Below are 16,908 nucleotides of genomic sequence, written 5' to 3'. Positions count from 1 at the left end.
CACATGCTTATAATCCCATGTTCCAGGCCATCCTGGGACACGTAGTGAGACCCTATTTCAACAAACAAACAACTTATATTTGAAAAACATTTTATTGTAGGCTAGGTGTGGTGGTGTAGACCTTTAATTCCAGCACTTGGGAGGTGGAGGCAGGTGGATTTTTGTGAGTTCAAGGCTAAACTGATCTACATAGCAAGATACAGGCCAGCCAAGGCTATGTAATGAGGTCTTCTCTCAACAAAGAAATATATATTTATAAATTGTAATTGTTCTGTGATCTGAAGTTCCAGGAAACCACATCTCTGTTTAGTATCTTACAGATTGGTCTTTGTTCTTTGGACTGTTATGATTGTGGAGAGAAGGAATATTGCAGATCAAGACGCCAGCACTCTCTTGGGTTATCTTTGCTCTCTTTTAATAGCTGTTTACAGTCAATCTCTGTATCTGACCTCACATCTTTGTGACTGCTGGATAAAACTCTTAGAATCTATACTATACTTGATAGACCTATGGACTCAACCAAAAGCTAGGAAAGTGGAAACAACTGTAGATTTCCATGCTTTGCTAAAGACAAAATGCTATAGAAGAGATGTCTCTGACTCTTTGTAGTTTACCTATTGGGTGACCCCCACCTTCTCTTCAGTGATTATAAAAGCTTATGCAGGAGCTGGAGAGATGACTTTGCAGGTAAAGTGCTTGCTGCTTAGGCATGAGCACTTGAGTTCTGATTCCCCAGCTTCAGTATGTAGCTGAGGATGAACTTGTACTTCTGATTTTCCAGTCTCTACCTCCAGGACTATAGGCAGGAGCCGTGTCCAGTTTTATAAGGTTCTAAGAATTTAATTTAGGACTTTGTACATACTAGACAAGCACTCTGCCAACTGAGCTCCACCCCTAGCCTTCATTCAGTATTTCTTTTTCTTTTCTTTAAAAAAAAACTTTTTCTTGCCACGTGTGGTGGCACATGCCTTTACTCCTAGCACACTGGAGGCAGAGGCAGGTGTATCTCTGTGAGTTCAAGGCCAGCGTGGTCTACATAGTAAGTCCCAGGCCAGCCTCACAACAAGAGACCCTGTCTCAAAAGGACAAAAAAATTCCTTTTTCTTTTTCATTTTTTTGTTTGTCTTATTTTCTGAGAAAGAGTCTCACTATATAATTCTGGCTGGCCTAGAACTCTCTATGTAGACCAGGCTAGCCTCAGACTCACAGAGATCTATGATCTTTGCCTCTCAAGTACTGGGATTAAAGGCATGTGCCACCACACCTGGTTCATCAAGCATTTCTAGTCAGCATGTTTTTTCCTTTACTCCTTTTGTCATAGACTTAGGATCACAGCCTGTACATCAAGAAGCCAGGGTCAGCCACCTGTCCTTCCGTAAGTTAACAATTTTCTTTTTTAAAAAAATATTTTGTCTTTTATTTATATCTTATGTGTATGAGTGCATTGCCTGCATGAAAGTAAGTGCACCCATGTTGCACAATGCCTATAGAGGTCAGAGCTGGAGTTACAGATGGTTGTTAGCTGCCATATAGGTGATGGGAACTAAACTTGGGTCCACTGCAAGAATAGTCAGTGTTCATAGCTTCTGAGCCATCTCTCCAGCAGCCTCTGTTGGTGACTCATATCTTAATTTTTCTGTTGCTGTAGTAATCTGCTCTATACCCTGTTCTCCATGAAACAGAAAAGAGGCTTTTAGCTCAATTTACTTCTCTTTTCATCTAGCTATCTCACTGCTTTCTGATGTTAATGTAATTGAATGGTCAGCAATGAGTGACTTGAGAGAGTGCAGGCTTTATTGGGGGAAAATCCCACAGAGTTGGGTCTCTGTCAGAATCAGAACCCTCTATCAGCTTACAAGGTAAGCAGAAGCAGGCAGGGGAAGGAGGTTGAAAAGCTTCCCCGTTTTTGGCCTGGACTTGGCCATCATTAGAAGTAAACAAAGAATACTGAGTAGTGATTTAAAAGAATGTCATGTGAATGATAAACATCTCTCTCTCTCTCTCTCTCTCTCTCTCTCTCTCTCTTTAAATGTGTGCTGTCAGTAATTTGAGTTTCAGCATAGTGGTAAGATAATTAGCCGACGGATCACTCCTTAATTTCATCCTCCAGCAACAAATATCTATTATGGCCAGCCTTTGTCAAGGGTTTGCAGGGGGTTGCCTGTGGAAGGAATCTAGGCTTTAGTTCTGGAATGCTAATTTACTGTAGTTTGGGGAAATTGTCATCATGTAACCAAAATGAAAGGCCTTTTCAAAATGATGTGGCCAGTCATTTCTATAGGTTGTGTTAGAAATATGTTCAGTGTGGCAACAAGGCAAACCTTTACTTCTAATCAGAAGGGTGCATTACCCACAACAGAGACATGGAGAAGCAAAAACAAAATAGGGGTATGATAAGTTTTTATCCTAACTCCTAATTCAGTAGTACTGTGTCCTTCCCCATTGGCTGGGGTCCGACCTCACAGTCTTTTCTGGTTGGCTAAGATCCGAATGAGGGGGGGGGGGGGGGGGGGGGGGGGGGGTGCGCTGACTAATGAGGAGGAAAGGCTTAGCCTTCCTCCAATTCCCAGGCCATCAATTCCTGGAATTCACCAGGACTCTTTTCCTTCTTTTGTAACCAAAAATTTTATAGGGTGGTGTTAGGGACGCTCAGAAGATTAGAATCCCTTGTCATAAGTTTTTGTAGGATGGGGAGAGGCTGATCAAATGATTAAAATTCCTCATCGTAAAGTTTCTGTAGGGTGGGCAGGGGATGATTAGAACATTAAAATTCCTTATAAAATGTTTTATAGTGTTTGAAAGAAAAGGCTAGCATCTGATGTTTCTTATAAATCCCTCCTCTTTTAAACATTCTTTTCTTCAAACTCATTAAGAAGGCATTTGTTCTCTTTTTCTGTTGTATCTTGGAGTAAGAAACCACTATAGGGAGTGGGAACTTGTTTTGTAATAGCTGACTCAATAACCCTCTGAATTTGTCCCCTAGCACATGGGATGATACAGTGGCTAACATGACTGGGACACCAGTACAATCACCAAGGAGGTTAGTATATACTACATAAGAGTCTAATATTAGCCAAATATTAGCAGGCTTTGAGTTTTCTTTTTCTTCTGGTGGGTCACTATTAACAAAAATGTAAATTGGATCAGTTACACATACTATAATCAGCAGAGATTTGTTAACTACACTAGGGATGTAGTTGAACGAATTGCTGAACAATTGGGGCCAATAAACAAAAGGCCTGGGAAAATAGATTAGTATTAGACATGATGTTAGCTGAAAAGGAGGGGTTTGCTTAATGCAATGAAAAATGTTCTACATTCATCCCCAACAATACAGCTCCAAATGGAACTATTATTAGGGCCCTCCAAGGTCTCAAAGCTTTTTCTAAAGAACTAAAACAGAACTCAGGAATAAGCAGCCCACTCTCTGATCTCCTTGAAAGGTGGTTTTGTAAATGGAAGACTCTTATGTTAGTATATAGCCTATAAGACTCTTAACACCAATTTCATGTACATAGACATGTGAATCAAAAGAACCTCTGGGTTTATTTGGATCATATGAAATATCTGGCATTAGGGATTCTCTTTTCTTTCTAATCAGTTCTTGAGGCAGGCTAGAGTGTCTAAATGCCAGAGTGAAAGGGCTGGCCAGTTGTACCAAAGAGCAGGTCCCATTCCAATCATCTGGCAAGGTCTCAAATAAGGGTCCTCTGCAGTACCACCAAACATCTGCATGAGCGACAACCAGGGCTGATTGGTTGGTCATCTCTTCAAAATCAACCTTCACTGCACCCAGTGACATTGCCCACTGGAGTAACTGCCCCTTCCACTGAGGAAGGCAGGAGGTGTTGTTACTCCCAGGCTGTTGGATTCCTATGGCCCTGGGTAGTGGTCAATAGCTCTATCCTTTATTGGCAGAAACAGTAGTGACAAAGTCCAGCAGGACTCATTGCCCCAGACCTCTTGATCTTGGAAGAAAGAAATCATGCAATACATGCCACCTGAGTCAGAGGACCATCCCAACAGGAAGAGGACTATTTGAGCTTGTGGTTGACTCCTTGTGCAAGCATAACAGTTGATTTTATTTAATAAACCGAATATTTAATCCATTCCAACCAGGCATTGACCTCATCATAACCTATCTCAGCAGAAAAAGTCTATTTTAAATCCTTGACTTCTATAACAGTCACTTTAGCAGGGTCATTTTTTAATACTCTTTGGAAGGAGAAATTTAGGTTTAAGAGCTGAGGAAGGAGTCATCATCTCCTGGTGACTATTAAAATGTTCTATTCCCTTAAGGGAGAGTGAACCTAATGGGTTCCTTCCTGAAACACTGGCCCCAAGTCTGTGGGATCTTATGACTAGGGGGCCTGTCCGTCTTGGTTGGGTCATCTATCACCAGGAGGAGAGGGTTGCACTGAATTTTTTGATAATTAAGGGGCAGAATACCTAGGACAAATTGTAGTTATTTCCCTAAGCACTTTATGTTATTCCCTGTATTTCTATTAGGATAACAAAAGGGCTCAAGTGGTCTACATCCTGGTGACAGGTCCAACCATTATACTGGATAGTCCACCAGACAGCCTTCCAAGTACTGCAGGGAGAAGAACGGGGAAAGGCGGGGAGTCAAGGGTAGGGGCAGATATTTTTCAACCTCAGCGAGTTGACACTGTAGGTATAGATCACAACAAGGCAGAGCAAGGCATGCATCAAATTTAACAGTTAAGGGAGAGTGAGTTTTAGTAGCATTGATGATAAAGGTAGCCTTAGTAGCCTGGACAAACAATCCAATTACCATCAAGAGAGAGCAACCCATTGCTAACATTATGTAAATACTTTTAAAAGAAAGTGAGCACTAACACCAGAACAGCATAGAGGATGGTGAATGCTGTGCTGACAGAGTGAGTTGAATTGCCAGGAAGCAGCTATTTGTCCTTTAAGAGTCAGTTTTAAAGGCTGGTTGGGAACCTCCTGTGTTGTCCAGGTAGTTGGTTAGCCTCTGCAGGAAGTGGAGCTTTTTGACCTGGGTATGATGTGGCCAGCCTCATTCAGTGGAGTGGACAGCCATCTCGGTGACCAGCAGAACTTGGAAAGCTCCTTCCTAGGTGGGCTCAAGTCTCTCCTCCTTCCAGAACTTGATGAGAATGTAAATACTATCAACACTGTTGATGTTGGTGTACAGGAAATTCGAGCAATGGGCTAGCAGCCCACGTTGTCTGAGGAAGACAGTGAAAGACAACCCAAGCATATAGTTCCTGAGAAATTGATCTTTAGTTTCAAAGGATGGGATGCCTTCAGCAGAGCTTAAACAGGGCAACCAATACAGCACCTCATATAGCCCAGTATCCTTTTGAGGGGCAGTTCTAATCCTCAGGAGAGCGACCAGAAGGCACTTAGTGAAGGGAAATTTGGTTTCAAGCATCAGTTTGGCTAAATGTTTCTTTAAGGTTCGATTCATCATTTCTACCCTACCACAGGAGGGAGGATGCCAAGGAGTATGGTATTCCCAATCTTACTTCAAGGGCCTGAGTAAGCCCCTTGACAATATTGGCAGTAAAATGACTTCCATTATCTGAGTCAATATTTTCAGTTAGGCCAAATCTGGGCATTATATTCTCGAAGAGTACCTTGATTACATTATTAGCAGTAGCCCCAGATAGGGGCACAGCTTCAACCCAGTGAGTTAAATGGTCAACTATTACAATAGGTACTTTAAATGACCAGTCTTTGGCATTCCTGTGTAACCTATTTGTATATTTTGAAAATGTCTCAACCCTGGATTCCTCTCTCCAGGGGGCTGTTGCCTCAAGGCTTGTCTGTTAATCTTGAAGCAAGTCACACACTCTTAAGTGACATGTTTGGCTATGCTATAAATCCTATACATCCATAAACCCTGAGGATTATACCACACATGGCTTGGGGGCCCCAATGACTGCCCTGATGTAGATGGAAAATGAGTTTATACATAAGAGGCTTAGACAGCATCTCACACCTATCTGGGAGAACCCATTTTCCATCTTCCCTCTGGGATGCCCCAACTTTTACCAGCTGTTTTTCCTCTTCTGAAGTAAATAGTGGGAGACTCAGGATAGGCAGAAGGGTCGGTATGAGATAGAGAAGAGAACCTCTCTCCGCTTAGGGCAGGCAACCCTCTTTGCTGCTTCATCTGCCAAAACTGTCACCTCTAACTTCAAAGCTATAACCCCTCTAATGCCCAGGGGTGTGTACTATTGCAGTTTCCTCAGGCAATATCAAATTGTCTAGAATTTGGGTGATGAATTCCTTGGGGCTAAGATCTTACCCCTTACTATTAATTAGACCCTGTTCAGCCCAGATCTTACCAAAGGTATGCACTATACCAAAGGTATATTTAGAGTTGGTGTAAACAGTTCCCTCCTGACCCTTCAGGTATTTTAATGTTTGAGTCAATGCAAACAGTTCACAAGTTTGAGCTGACCAATTATTGAGTAATCTTCCTGATCCAAGAAGTTCATTTTTTTTTTAATTAAAAAAAAATTTTAGGGGCTGGAGAGATGGCTCATCGGTTAAGAACACTGGTTGTTCTTACAGAAGACTGGGGTTTGAATCCCAGTACCCACATGGCAGCTAACAACTGTCTGTAACTCCAGTCCCAGGGGATCCGATGGCCTCTTCTGACCTCCGCTGGCATTCTGGCATTGCACGACATGGCAATACACACAAACACATAAAATAAAAATAATAAAAAAAACAAAAACAAAACTATTTTATACTTGGGCGTGGTGGCTCACGCCTTTAATCCCAGCACTTGGGAGGCAGAGGCAGGCGGATCACTGTGAGTTCAAGGCCAGCCTGGTCTACATAGTGAGTTCCAGGACAGCATGGACTACAGGGAGACTCTGTCTCAAAAAGACAAAAAAAAACAAACCCCAAACTATTTTATTTATTATTTTTATTTTATGTGCATGTGTGTATTGCTTGCATGTATGTAAGCACACCTATGTCATGCAATGCCCATAGAGGTCAGAAGAGGGCATCAGATTCCCCTGGAACTGGAGTTAAGGATGGATGTCAGTTGCCATGTGGAGAATCGAATCTGGGTCCTCTGCTAGAACAGTCACTACTTTTAACTGCTGAGCCATCTCTCTAGTCCCTCAATAAATGTAAAACATGCCCCATCTACCAGAGAATACCCACTGTGTCTTTTACCTTTAATCATCCTCGAAGACCTATCTATGAAAAGTTTAAGTCTGCTGTCAAAGGGAGTTTCTCTTAAATCAGGCTGGACTTTAGTCTGATATTCTATGATGTCCAGACATTGGTGTTGAATGTCCTGTATACTCTTGGGGCCTCCAATTAAGAATTCAGCTGGGTCAAAGATTCATCAGTAATTAGGGTTAAATCATCTCTTTCTAGTAAAATACCTTCATACTTTGGAATTCGAGAATCTGAGTCATTGTCCTACTTTTTGGTGCAGGATGGCTTATACTTGGTGAGGAGTGCTAATTGTAAGTTTTCCTCCAAATGTCAATTTTCTACTTTCTTGTCAAAAGGGTGGTAGTGGCCACCAACTATATACATTCTGGCCAGCCCCACATGACTGGATCGAGTAGCTTGGATAAGTATGCTACCAGCTGTCAGTTCCCTCCATTTTCCTGGGTTAGGACCCTAGGTACCATCCCCTTATTAACAGCAACAAACGGAATATTGGGGTACTTTGAGAGTGATGCAGCCTCTCTTGTGCTTAACTTAAGAGGCTAGGGTCCCAGAAAATCAACTATCACTAAAGCCAGTGCTTTATGCATCAAAGAAATTCAGAGACCACAGAGGTTGAGTTTTAGAAATAAGTATTTTTATAAGTTGTAGAGCTCCTGTACAGCAGAAGGGGTCCCCAGGAGTGAGATACCATTGAACATCACTTCCCTGGAATTAATACGACTTAAGTGGATGGAGGAAGGGAGGGTAATTGAGTTGGTCAGTCCATTTCTCATTCTAGGTATTCAGGTCCCTCTTGGATTCTATCTCATCCTCAGTATAGTTTCCAGGAATAAGAAAACTCCTTTAGAGAAAAAAGATAAGGAAAAATCAGACCCCCTTCCAAGCATCTCCAGCCTCTGCCTATGGGAGACCCACAGACAATTTTGGCTTAGATAATTTTTTTTGAAACAGGGTCTCCCAATAGCCCCAGCTGGCCTAGAAATCACTATGTAGACCAGGCTGGACTCGAACTCACAGAGATCTGCCTGCCTCTGCCTCCCAAGGGCTGGGTCTAAAGGCATGCACCACCATGGTCAGCTTGGCTTAGATTCTAGTATCTATGGCTTAGAGCAAGGATGAGGCTGCTGGCAGACCTAAGAAATTTTCCAGATATTTAGCCAAGAAAGAAACTGGTTACTTTTCTTTGGGGTCTTTTTATCCTAAACTGCCAAGCCAATTTATAGCTCTTGTTCTTATCATTCTCTGAGGAGGTAACCCCAATGCTGTTAGAGGATTGGGTTGACAACCAGTCTAACTTGTTCCAGCTGAATGGGGGTGTCCAGTATGGGAGTCAGTGTATCCTCTAAAGGGCATATAGAAAAGATCACAAAACTGTACCAGTGGCTTTATTTGCATAACTGCCAGGTGTAGCAAGGAAAGAACTCTTTAGCTCTTGTATACAGGTGTGGGACAGATACAGTAAAAGCAAGAGGCATCAAGGGGAGCAGATCAGGGGATTTTGAGGGTTCCCATTCTCGCAGACTTCCAAGCCTCAGAGGAATCAAGAGGGACTATGTAGAAAGGTTTAGAATGCTGCAGGCAGAATGACCATAAATGAGGGGAGATGAAGTTGAAATACAAATGAGTGCACAGAGCCCAAGATTAACATAACTGGTTTTAAGACTATAATAGCTAGCCAGGTGTGGTGGCACATGCCTTTAATCCCGACACTCAGAAGGCAGAGGCAGATGGATGTGTATGAGATCCAGGCCAACCTGGTTTATATAGCAAGTTGCAGGCCAGTTGGAGCAACAGAGAGACTCTGTCTCCAAAAAGAAAAAAACCCCAAAAGATTCTAATATCTATGCTCTCCTTCCACCAGGAGGATCCATTTCCAGAACTGCATATTTAATGGCATGGCAATGTCTGATATGCTCTCAATCTGTTCTTGCCTTAGATATTCCCTGAGTGATGGTTGCCTTGAATGATGGGACATCGTCACTCTGAAGACTCTTGGAGCATCCAAATCTGGGAATAATTTCAGTAACTAATGCCTTTACTACTTCTGAGGCCTTTTCTGCCATATAGGGGAGAGCATCCAACCTGTTGGTAAAGGCATCTATATATACCAGAGATACTGTATGCCCCTGCACTTGGGCATGTGGGTGAAATCTATGTGGCAGTCTTTCCCAGGTACCCTCCAGTATGCTATAGGCCTGCAAGGGCTACTTTCTTATTTAGGGCATTTTTTCTGGCATATTCCGTAGGTTCTGGTAACCTGTTAATGGTCTTTAAAAGATTTTTTCCTGTAAACAGCATTTGTGTTACCTAATGAGTTGAGTTTTCCATGGGTGGAAGGTTTGGTAAAGAGTTTTTAGAATATTCCATAACTGCTGAACTTGTTGATACATACCTTTAATTCCGGCACTTGAACGTCAAAGGTAGGTGGATCTGTGTGAGTTCTAGGTCAGCCTGGTCTACATAGTGAATTCCAGGCCAGCCAGGGATACATAGTGAGATCTTGTCTCAAAAAAAAATTTCATGATTGGCCTCAGATAATTGCAGCTTTTATTTGTCTGCCTGAAGCTACCAGGTGGTGCAAGGCACAACCCCATGAGCAGGCTCATTCCTTTTCTTCCTGGGACTGTGATGGAAGTATTCCATAGGAGTGCCTCTGCTGGCTGTGAGAGAATAGGGTTCCTAGCAGAAGCTCAGCTGCCTGGCCAGCCAGCAAGTTCCCCTCTGAGGTTTCCTCTGGCCCTTTCTGATGTCCCTTGCCTTGCATTACTGCAATTTCAGAAGGAAGAAAGACCAACTGCAATCAAGAGTCAGTCAATCTCTTGGTGATATTTAATAAGACGTAAATGTATAAATGCCAAGTCTCTTATTATTGCTTAGTTACTGTGTCCTGGTAAGGGCCACCAGCTCTGCCAGCTGAGCACTAGTGCCTGGAGGGAGAGGTGCACTTTCAGTTGTCTCATTGAGGGTGACTACTGCATAGCCAGCCTGGATTTCTTGTTCCATAAAGGAACATCCATCTCTAAAAAGAGTCTAGTCTGCACTTTCTAAGGGTCTCTTTAAGATCCTCTCAGGCTGCATAACTCTGAGAGGTTATTCCCTCATGGTTGTGTTCTAGGTCTCCTGTCTCTACTGGGAGGAAGCTGGCAAGATTTGGTGAGGAACAAGTTCTTAACTGAATGGCATGCCCTTCTAGGAGAGCTGCCTCATATTTTAAGAGGTAACTATCAGTTACTTAGAAATTTCCCTTAGAGGGTAATAGGCCTGACACATCATAGGGGGTGTAAACAGTCAGGTCATTACCCAAAGTCAATGTGGTAGCGTCAGAAATTAAAGGACTACCACTCTACTGCCCTAAGGCAGGCTGGCCATTCTTTGGCCACAAGATCCAGTTCCTTGTTTAAGTACCCAAATGGCATGTCGACAAATCCTTGAGCCTGTATCAGAACCCACAGGGTAATTTCTTTCCATTTATTTATTTATTTATTTATTTATTTATTTATTTATTTATCTGTCTTTTTGAGACAGGGTCTCCCTGTAGCCCCAGCTGGCCTGGAACTCACTACATAGACCAAGTTGGCCTTGAACTCACAGAGTTCCGCCTGCCTCTGCCTCCCAAGTGCTGGAATTAAAGGCATGTGCCACCATGCCTGGATCTTTTCTTTTTTGACATGTAAAGGTTAAATACTTTTGGGCTGGAGAGATGGCTCAGCAGCTAAGAACACTGACTATTCTTGCAGAAGACCCGGGTTTGATTCCCAGCGCCCACATGGCAGCTAACAACTGTCCATAATTCCAGTTCTAGGGTATCCCATGGCCTTTTCTGTCCTCCACATGCATTGCATGACACAGGCACACTTACATACATGTAGGCAATGCACACATAAAATAAAAATAATAAATAAAAAAATTAAATAAAAAAGATTGAGTACTTTTCCTATTGGAAGACTCAGGATAGGGCCCTCCAGTAGAGCTGTTTTAAGTGGTTAAAGGCATGTTGGGCCTTCAGTTCTCAGGTCAGGAGGTGAGTTCCTGATGACTGAATATTTCTTATTAGCTGATAAAGGAGATGCTATCTCCCCATATCCAGAGATCTATAACTGGCAGAATCCTGTAACCCCCAAGAATCTCCTGAGTTCCTAAATTCTTAGGGAATGGATTGGAGACAATGGGTTTTATCCTTTCTTCTCTTGATTCCCTACTCCACTCTGACAAAATCAACCTGAATACCTTACAGTGTTGTGGCACAATTGAGCCTCAGACATTGTCTTAGTTTGTTTCTTCATTGCTGTGACAAAACACTCTGATCACTACCAACTTGGGGAGGAAAGGGTTTATTTATCTTACATCTCCCAGGTCACAGTTCATCCTAGAGCCCAAGGTAGGAACTCGGCAGGAACCTGGAGAAAGGAGCTGGAGCACAGGTCATGGAGGAACGTTGCTTACTGGCTCGCTCCCCAGGCCCCTGCTCAGCCTGCTTTCTTATGCAACACAGGCCCCGCCTGCCCAGGGGTGGCACCACCCACAGTGGTCTGGGCCCTCCTACATCATTCAACAATCAAAAAAATACCCCACAGACATGGCCACAGGCCAGTCCAATAGACACAATTCCCTAATTGAGGCTCTCTCAACCCAGGTGTATCAAGTTGACACTAAAGCTATCCAGCACAGACATTGACACTTTATACTTTCTGTCAGGCAGGAAGTTGAGAAGGGCCTTTCTGCTCTCCTGTGAATCCTGTCAGAACAGAAAAGGATGTCTCCATATTGGAGGACTTGAATTTGAGGGTGAGAGAATTCGGAAAGATCCTTGGTCATTGTCTGTCCGAGACGATGGGCCTGTCTCAAAACCCATCAGGTAGGAAGTGGTGGCACATGTCTTTATTTGTTTTGTTTTTGGTCTTTTTGAGACAGGGTGTCCCTGTAGCCCCAGCTGGCCTGGAATTCGATATGTAAACCGGGTTGGCCTTGACCTCACAGAGATCTGTATGCCTCTGCCTCTGGAGTGCTGGGATTAAAGACACACCAGCCTGGTCTACATAGTGAGTTTGAGGCCAGCTGGGACTATAAAGAGACCCTGTCTCAAAAATAAAGTAAAATAAAATAAAAAGATACAAAATTACAGAAATAGTCAACATCAAAATACTGATAAAATAGGAACAGCCTTTAGATAAAATAGGAAAATTACTAGAAAAATATCATTTACTAATATAAATGTAAGAAAAAAATATTCTGAATCAAAAGATCAGCAAGAAGGAAAGGCAGGGAGTGAGCAACTTGAGACAGTGGGGGGGGGGAATCTCTGTAAGAATCAGAGCCTGTTGGTTGCTTACAGATTGGGGCAGTTATAGGGCAAAAGGGGAGTATGGGGAAGGAGGTTGAAAGGCTTCCCTTTTTTTTTTGCCTGAGATAAGATGTTGTTTGCAGTAAACAAATATTGGTGAGCAGTGACTAAAAGAATGTCTGGTGACCAACTGATAAATGTCTCTTATGGCCCGGCTATTAACAGGGGTCTGCAGGCTGTGTATGTGTGTGTGTGTGTGTGTGTGTGTGTGTGTGTGTGTGGTGTATGTAATGTGGAATATTAATGACTGTGGTTTGGGGAAATTGTCACCATTTAATCAAAATGGAAGAACTTTTCAAAATGGTGTGGTCATGGTTGACATAAATAGTTCTGTATTCTGTGAAGAAACAGAAATAGCATTAAGAAAATTTATCCATGAAGCCAGGCATGGTGGCACATCCCTTTAATCCTAGCACTCGGGAAGCAGAGGCAGCAGGTGGATCTCTGTGAGTTCAAGGCCAGCTTGGTCTATATAGAGAGTTCTTGGTCTATATAGAGGGAGACCCTGTCTCAAAAAGACCAAAAAATTTTTTTTAAAAATTATCCTGAAGAAAACCCCAGGCCCTCAGGGTGTCAATGTTGAAATATTCTTCAAGGAATAATTAATTTTAGATTTACATATATAATTCTAGAATATAGAATAAAGACCTTTCCTGAATGCATTTCCTAAATACCAGCAACATTAGCTGAACATGGTGGTACACATCTGTAATCCCAGCACTTGGGAGGCAGGAGCAGGAGGATCAGGAATTCAAGGTTATCCTCAGGTATATAGTGAGTTTGAGATCAGTCTGGTCTCAAAAAACAAACCAACCAATTGACCAAATAAATAAACAATTAACAGCAACAGAGCCAACAAGATGGCGCAGTGGGAAAAGGCACTTGCTGTCAAGCCAGATGATCTGAGCCACATGGTAGAAGGCTTGGTGTCAAGAGCTTGTAATCCCAGTGCTCAGGAGGCTGATGCAAGATAATCATGAATTTAAGGCCAGTCTGGGCTGCCCAGTGAACTCCAGGACAACCTGGAAAAGCAGCTCACAACAGTCAGATTCTCAAAAAGTACCCCGCCCCATAAAAAAAGCCAGGCCAGGTATGGTGGCACACACCTTTTATCTCAGCACTTGGGGAGCACAGGCAGGTGGACCTCTGAGAGATCAAGACCAGCCTAATCTACATAGTGAGTTCCAGTCCAGGTGGGGCTACAGGGAGACCCTGTCTCAAAAAGACCCCCCCATACAAACAAACAAAACAATACACCCAGGCATCGTGGTGTGCACCTTTAATCTCAGCACTGGAGAGGCAGAGGCAGGAGACTCTCTATGATTTTCAGGCTGGTGTGGTCTATATAGCAAATTCTAGGCTAGCCAAGGATGCATAGTGAGACCCTATCTCAAGCAACAGCAACAACAAAAAAGCAAAAAGAAAAGTATAGGCTCATCTAACTCATGAGCATAATCATATTTTGTGTGTGTGTGTGTGTGTGTGTGTTGTTGTTGTTTTTGAGACAGGTCCTCAATGGAACTTGCTATGTAGACCAGGATGGATTCAAACTCAGAGATCTGCCTGCCTCTGACTCCTAAATTCTGGGATTAAAGGCATGTGCAACCACAGCTGACTTTTTTTTTTTTGATTTTTTGAGACAGTGCTTTACTAGTAGCCCTGGCTTCATTGGAACTCAGCAGATAGTCCAGGCTGTACTCAAACTCTTGGTAATCATTCTGCCTCAACCTCTTGAGTATGAGATTACAGGCATAGGTCACTGTGGCCAGCTCTAAATCATAAAATATTAATTGACAGAATAGAAAAGTATAGAAAATAGTATTGCTACTTGATGATATATTAATTATATTATTAACTCATGATATCATACTCAGAAATAAGAAACTGCTTTGGCTGACAATAAACATTCAAATTATGTTATCATCTATAGGCTGGGTATAGTGGCACACGCCTTTAATCCCAGCACTTGGGAAACAGAGGTAGGTGGATCTCTGTGAGATTGAGGCCAGCCTTATCTGCATAGTGAATTCTAGGTCAGCTAGGGCTACAGGGAAACCCTGTCTCAAAAAGACCAAATAATAATAATAATAATAATAATAATAATAATAATAATAAGTTAGCATCTAGGAGTCTTTGGTCAGGTTTTTTTTTCCCCCTAATTAAAAATTAAAAGGTGGGGCTGGAGAAATGGCTCAAAAGTTAAGTGTACTGACTGCTCTTGCAGAGGACTCAGGTTCGATTCCCAGCACCCACATGGCAGCTAACAACCAGCTGTAAATCCAGTTCCAGGGGATTTGATGCTCTATTCTGACCTCTGCAGGCATTGCACAAAGTGGGTGTGTTTACGTACATTCAGACAATACACTCATATACATAAAAACAAAAGTAATAAATAAAATATTTTTTAAAAAGAATTAAAAGACAAGAAATAAATCATAGTCACAGCAAGTAAACATGTTTTATTAAAAGCAAAAGTGCACTCCCACATTCCCACACACAAAGAGATAGACTCCCTATAATGGGGAGAGGATTCAAAAACCAAAATTCATTTCCCCCCGGAGGGATGGGGGTTTTAAGTGTTTTGGATGCCTGGGATGCGTTTCCTTCTCCTCTCTTTGGATTGATCAGCTTAAACAAAGACAATTGAGCTGATTGGCTCATAAAATATCTGGGGCCTACCCAGGACATATGAGGGCAGATCAGCCAGAAGGGAGGGTCCATAGGGGATGTGAGGGAGAGAAGCACACTGAGTCTATGTCCTGGGTGAAGAAGCTGGAAGAATGCCACCTTTAGTTTACTTGTGGCCTTGTTTTCTATCTGTCTGCTAATCATGATGTTATCTGACTCCTATATTTCCTCATTCCCTCATCTCAGAGCTCACCCTAACTGCTGTTGGGGTTTAGGGATGAAGACTGCTCTGGCTGCTTCCTGCTGACAAAATGGGTGATGTGGGAAGGGACAGCAGTCAGAGTGCCTCTGGGAGGGTTGATCTAAGAGGTCACAGTAGAAATTAGTCTATGATGGAGCTCCAGAGTAAAGGACAACGATTTGATGATAGTATGTTTCCTTAGGGCGTGCTTTGTAGGTGAGGTAGCACCTGTAACATACATAAAGTGAGATTATTAGTATAACTATATGTTCCACTGAGAGAGTAATTAAGAAGTAGTTAAGAAGATGGAACTGTTTTGTCCTTACCAGAGGAAAACAATAAGCAAGAATACTACCCAGAGATTGCATGCTTTGTTATAGGTGTCTGCAAGGTTGATAATGTGTTTGCCATTGTTGTCTACCACAAGTTGTACATTATGAAGAAGGCTGTTGGTTTGGCTCAAAAGCTCAAGTTTTTCACCAGTCACTTTAAGCTCAGAAGTCAGTGAGAGCAAAGGGCATTAGCCATGTCCTCCCAACAATGAATGCTACTTTCTGTGTATCAGACACAATGCTTAGTGGGAATGGACTCCACAAACTGTAACTGTGAGAAATATGGGTCCCATTCTTTCTGGAGGCAAAGCTAGATACCATTTTCTAACTGACAATCTGAGCAGTAAATGCAATCCCTTTCAGTTTTGTTCTATAAGATTGCTTAGTGATGTCCTATGGGCAAAATATAGATGCTTTAAATTTTTACTATCTTGTGAGTTTGACCATAGACTGTCTGATCACCTCATTTAATTGTGGGTCTTGGACAATCAGGGCTTAGGATGTCTCATTACACTTATTAGAGGCCATTTTCCAGAGAGGAGGTATACCAACAGGTGGTAAAAGTATTATTAAATTTAACCTCAGCATTTAGGAGGGTGGGCCATTGGCCCATGATAAATTTAGATCTTATTTGAATTAGGATGTCCAGGAGATCTTGTTGAGCCTGGATACAAGCTCTTTCCCAGGTCGTAGTGGAGGCATAATCCTGGAAGATCTGCTCTATGGACAGCAGGCATTTCTTTAATCCTAAATTTTCTTTAGTTAGGGCATTCAGCCTCTCCCTTTCTCTTGGAATAGTAAGTCAGTTTTCTATCCTATCTTATATTGGAAGGCCTTTTCTAATGAGTGTCTCTCCTCCAAGGTTGACCACAAATTCTGATTGTCCTGAACTCCTTGAGCCTATGCCAATTCCCCCAAGTAGTTTCCTTCTTTTGTGTGGATGGGCTGAAATTGTGGGGAGCCTTTGGTCTGCATTTTCTTTAGGCCAAGTTTGGGGCAGCCACCAGAGGAACTGTGCTTGTCAAAGGACTATGGCCTGGGCAAAGTTGGGGTAGAAGTGATGGATCTAGGGCTGGAGAGATGGCTCAGCGGTTAAGAACACTGGCTGTTCTTACAGAAGACCCAAGTTTGAATCCCAGCACCCATATGGCAGTTAACAACTGTCTGTA

General features: G+C 42.5%; 1 non-coding gene across 1 annotated transcript; it reads right to left on the bottom strand.

The window, feature by feature from the left end:
• Positions 1-2,030: 2,030 nt before the first annotated feature.
• LOC115070676 lies at positions 2,031-2,115 on the bottom strand. The gene has a single exon (XR_003849830.1). It is a non-coding gene; the product is annotated as a small nucleolar RNA SNORD71 (small nucleolar RNA).
• Positions 2,116-16,908: the final 14,793 nt, after the last annotated feature.

The sequence above is a fragment of the Nannospalax galili genome, unplaced genomic scaffold (genome assembly GCF_000622305.1).
Source record: "Nannospalax galili isolate Female #2095 unplaced genomic scaffold, S.galili_v1.0 scaffold517, whole genome shotgun sequence".
NCBI classification, from domain to species: Eukaryota; Metazoa; Chordata; class Mammalia; order Rodentia; family Spalacidae; genus Nannospalax; species Nannospalax galili.
Note: the sequence above shows the minus strand (reverse complement) of the source record. Positions and strands in the feature narration are given on the sequence as shown.